The sequence below is a fragment of the Solanum pennellii genome, chromosome 12 (genome assembly GCF_001406875.1).
Source record: "Solanum pennellii chromosome 12, SPENNV200".
Taxonomy (NCBI): Eukaryota; Viridiplantae; Streptophyta; class Magnoliopsida; order Solanales; family Solanaceae; genus Solanum; species Solanum pennellii.
The window spans coordinates 38,122,000-38,127,298 of record NC_028648.1 but is presented as its reverse complement, the minus strand read 5'-3'; the positions used below and the strand labels follow the sequence as shown (position 1 = coordinate 38,127,298).

The window sequence follows — 5,299 nt, the reverse complement described above, 5'->3', positions numbered from 1 at the left end:
CTTGGTGGGATAACACGAGTGTCATCACGTTCATTTTTGGGTCGCTACATATACAAAAAAATGATATCTAGAAATAAAATTACTTTGTAATGTATACAATTTGTACTTCGTAAAATAATGCATAGTTAGTTCTAAACAAAAATCTTTGCTGGAATGTAGTATTATTATCATAAGAGCAAACAATATCGTTCTACTGTGGAGGTAAGAAAATAATCGCAACTTGAAGTTGATCAAAAAACCATTGAAGTAAAACAGGTAAGCTCTTACATTGCTTTTCTGCAAGAGTGATTTTCATGACGACCTCCTAACGATATGACATTAACTTTTATTTTCATGTTAAGACGCAAAGACATCTACATTATTATTATTAATTGTTTTTACTTATCCAAAGGTTAGGGCTATTAAAAAGCACTCCATGAAAATAAAAGCTAAACTTTCTATCTTGAAAAGGAAATTTGCAAAAAAGAAACAGAAAAGCAACAACCATGGCAAAAGAGAGGTAAAAAAGTTTCTTGTTGAAGCAATGAAAAACCGTATGAATAGGTATGTCAAACAAAAAAACAAGGTAAGTTAATATTACGCTAGCTATTAGACAACTGTTTTTTATACAAAAGAAAAAATATAGAAAATATATGAACTATAAATTTATCAATCTCATCATAGAATTTTTTTTATAATTATAATCTTATTTTATAACGGATTAACAACAAATTATCAAAATATAGTTGTTAGCTATAAGATATTTGGTGATTAATGTTTTAGTTTCACTATAATTTTTTGGTCGTAAATTTTTTATACATATTTTTTACATTCTCATAACATAAATTATTTTAAAATGAAAGGATAATGTTGGAATGTCAGAACAAGATTCCTCCCCAAAAAAGAAAAATAGATTCTTCAATCCTAGAGGGAAAGCTTGGAACAAAGGAGAAAGTAAGAATATTATTCACACCAAAGGAAAAATACAAGCGAGAATGTTTTCTGAAAATATTATATTGGTTTTGGCATCACAATGTTCAACTAATTGTGGGAGGTCTAGTTGGCTACGATGAAAAAAAAGCTAGTAATGGTGCAAATGGTAGCAGCAATGAAGGAGGGAGATGTCACAGATTGATAGTGGTAGAATTTATATATTACAACATCGGTTTTCCATGATGTTGGTGGAGCTAGTACTGGTGAGTTTGGTGATGTCATGGGGTATATAGAGTGTCATGGATCCGGTGCAAGCAGTGGTGGCAATGAAATAAGGTAGAGGCCTTGGTAGAATTTGAATATCCCAACATTTGTTTTTGATATTTTATTCGATTTTTAAGTACAAGTATTTGTGCCCCAAGTAGTTGATGAATTTCTTTAAAGAATTTGCTTCATATTTTGTTCTATCAATAAAATTGGGTTTTTTTGAATACAAGATCGTAGTTGTTCAATATTTTCTAGATTATAATATGTTAGATTCAATAAAACTTTGTCTATTTTAATACAAGTAAAATTCAATCAAACTTTGCTGAAATCTAAATCTAAATAATTTGAAAAGGAGTAAGGAAAAATATTAATTTTCTATATCAAATAGACATAAAACAAACCTCAAAAGTATTGACTAAGGATGAGTAAGGTTGCTTGAGAAGTATTTCTTTCTCATTACGATGCTTATTTATATGTATTGATTATGCTTATGGATTTTCATTGACTAACCATGATATTTATGTTGTTTATGCTAGATCCCATATTTATTATTGGATTGTACTAACTCATACTTTGCCTACATTCTTATCAAATGTAGGGTCCAACGACATAGATTCTCACACTCATGGCTAGCTTCTTTGTCGTTCAAGGAGTGAAGATTTGGTGAGTCCTCCTTGTGTTCGAGGATGCCATTACTTCTTTAGTATATGTATTTTCGTTTGTGTTTTCGACTATTGTGTGGGCTGCTCCCAAGATTTTACTCATGATGTTTAGATGTTTTGACACAATGTTATTAGACTTTCCATTTATTTTATAAAGACTTCGATTTGATTGAAAAGTTTAAATTTCCCCTCATTTCTATTACTTCATGTTATGATATACTAAGTGGATTGTAGGAGGTCTCTCGACGTCTATACACCTTGTTACATCTAGGGTGTGCGTCCAACTTGGTTGTCAAAGAACGCCTCAATGCAATGCTTGTTCATGTTATGGACATAATTCTCCTAATTGTGCATGCCCAACAATTGAGGAATAAAAGCTCAAGGTGAGATCTAGGGAAGCAAAGAGGGCAAGGATAGAGGATTGTAACTTCTCATATTGTAGGTTCGATAGACGAGGTCATTAAAGGTTTAGGCAAAGATTCTCTGGGAAAGGTTCTTCAAATGCTCCTCCAAGGCCTAACAATGAAAGGGTATCTAACCCTAAACCCCAAGGAGATGGAAGTAAGTCCATGATGCCTACTTGTGCTAAGTGAGGGAGAAACCATTAGAGCAAGTTTCTGCGATCTCTAATGCTTACTTTTGGTGTGGTAAGACGGATCATAAGATAAGGAATTGTCGTTTGGTTTCTAATAACTAAAGATATAATCGGCGTAGGGCTAAACCCAACCCCTCATCTGGTCCAAGTGAGTCGAGTGAAAATGCTCCTAAACAAAACCAATTTTATGATCTCCATATTAGAGGTGATCAAGAGATTTCTCTCTATATAGTGATCGGTATATTGACAGTTTTTTAAATTGACGTGTATTCTTTGCTAGACCTCGGTGATACTTTTTCCTTTGTGACTCCTTATGTGGCTATAAGGTTTGATATGCTCCCCCGATATGTTGATAGTGTTTTTATCTATTACTACCCCCGTTGTTGATTATGTGTTGGCTAAGAGGGTGTATAGAAGGTGTCCCATTTCCTTGCGTTATATAGTTACTCTTCTTGACTTGGTAGAACTTGATATGTCATACTTGGGATGGATTGGTTTCACTCATACAATGCTGGCATTAATTTTAGAACTAGAGTGGTTAAGTTCCAATTCCCAAATGAGCCTACTCCTAGAGTGGAAGGGGGTAAATTCCATGCCTAAATGTCAAATTTTATCAAGAAACAATCCACATCATTCATTCCTTATATCATAGTTTCATTATCCATACTTACTTTTTAAACACATGGGGATTCGTCTCTTTGACTAGCTTATAAAGTCTTATATGTATTTTTCTCTTGGCTTCCTTAATCTCAGAGTGTGGGTACTCACCTCTATAACTTCATCACATGACGTAGGTACTTGCCTCCACATCGTTCATCATATAATACGAATACTCACCTCCACACTATTTCATAGGGATCATGGACATTTGCTTCCATGTCAAATCATCATAGTACGAATGTGGGGACTCACCTGTTGTTCAATTATAAAGAATAGGTGAATCACCTCGTATAATTCATATGAAGTTCAAGGGTTATCTCCTCTATACTCATCATTTACATAGTCGTTTAGTCTAAATTCATTTTCGATGAGCAATCCTTTAAGCATAGAATAATTCATGTGAGAAAGCCTTTCACATTCATTCATTCATAATTAGCAATTCAAGTGAAGTGTCCCTTCCTCAACAGTAACATAAATTACCAACAATTCATACCCTAAGCTTTATTTTCAAAGCCCTAGGTTTCATGATCATGATCTAAGCTTCATTGTCAAGCAATTCTAATCATAATAAATCAATCCTATAAGGATACATCAAAACCCACAAATCTTCACTTCATGTCATCTACCCAATTATATCAATTCTAGGTTAAAATCATAGGATATGCATAGATGATATACCGTGGTTTCACGGTATAATTAATACTTTTTCCTTAAGTTTAGTGTGTCCGAAAGCCTTTTTGTGCTAATTTTGATATATGTTTCTCTTTGTTTTGCAGGAAATCTGTCCAAAGCTGAATGCGGAGATTTTGAGCGAAAAAAATGCAGAAGAGATCACCTACGGAGCTTATGACGGTCCGTCGTGCCTGTGACGGTCCGTAGGTGGCAGCGTAGTGCAGCTACTGAAGGAAGATGGGGAAGTCTGACCAAGTGTGGGATTACGAAGCTTGTGACGGTCCGTCATGGCTGTGACGGTCCGTCATGGCTATGACGGTCCGTCCTGCAGGTTCGTCGTGAAGTTCAGAGAAGTGATCCCAGTACCCAAATTTCGAGAATTGAAGTATTTTGGAACGAAGACCCTCGACGGACCGTTGTGCCTATGACGGTCCGTCATACTTGCCGTCGAGGGGAATGAAGAAAGCAGCAGAAGAAATTGCACCAAGTATGGGACGACGGAGTCCACGACGGTCCGTTGTGACCACGATGGTCCGTCGCGCGTTCCGTCGACCCAGTCGCGTTTTGGCAGATTTCCAGCAATTAGAATTCTTGTTTAATTAGGTTTTTGTTTTTTTTATAAATAGTTCGAAAAACCTCGTTTTTTAGGTTAGACACCTGATAGTTAGACACGTGATAGTTAGACTCTTAGATTGCTAAAAACTCTGTATTGGTAAACATTGTATGGTGAGATTCTTGATAATCATTAGACTTTTCGTGAGATTATTGATTACTTTGAGAATTCTTGCAAGTGATTTTTGGTGATCAATCAAGCAACCTTTTGGATTTTATTCTCTCTCATTGAAGTAAGTACATGAATTCTTATTTAATATATTTGAATATTGTGTTTATGGCTATGAGTAACTAAACTCTATAACTAGGGTTGTGGGAACCATAGGCAAATAATGATATAAACCCTAGCTAAAATATCAATTCTAGAATAGTGTCTTGCATGTATTAATAATTCTTTCGCTTAGAAGTCTTTTTAACGGATGATCAACGTTAGAACTCGCCTTAATGCTACTTGCCGGACCAAGGAGGTAGATAATAGGAAAAGAATTATTAACATAGAGTTAGTGTATACTATCTAATAGGCTAGTATTGATTGGTACGAGGTAATAACTTAGTCAAATATCGAATACGATGCTTAATATGAGGTAAAGATAAGGGTTAGGAAAGCAACACACGTAGCCGGACCAAGGTGCGGAGTGAGATTTTCTAGATGCCGGACCAAGGATTTAGAAATACATAACTTATCACTTTGCATGCAAGATACTAGGAAAGAATTGTTATAGTTGGAATTTTCAAGTTATGAACCTGTGGGGAACACGTAAACCCTAGTTACTTTGATTAATTGATTAAAATCCAACTTTTAAAACTGTTAAGTGTCTCTTTCAATTTTTTTAGTTATTTTTACTCATTAGGAAATACAAACCCCCTTTTTTATGTTTTTACTTTCTAAGGAAGTCATCAACCGAACAATAGTAATAAC

The 5,299-nt window shown here is 34.8% G+C and overlaps 1 pseudogene; it reads left to right on the top strand.

Annotated features, from left to right (window-relative positions):
* The first annotated feature begins 216 nt into the window (after positions 1–216).
* On the top strand, positions 217–1,155 carry LOC114075293 (annotated as a pseudogene).
* Positions 1,156–5,299: the final 4,144 nt, after the last annotated feature.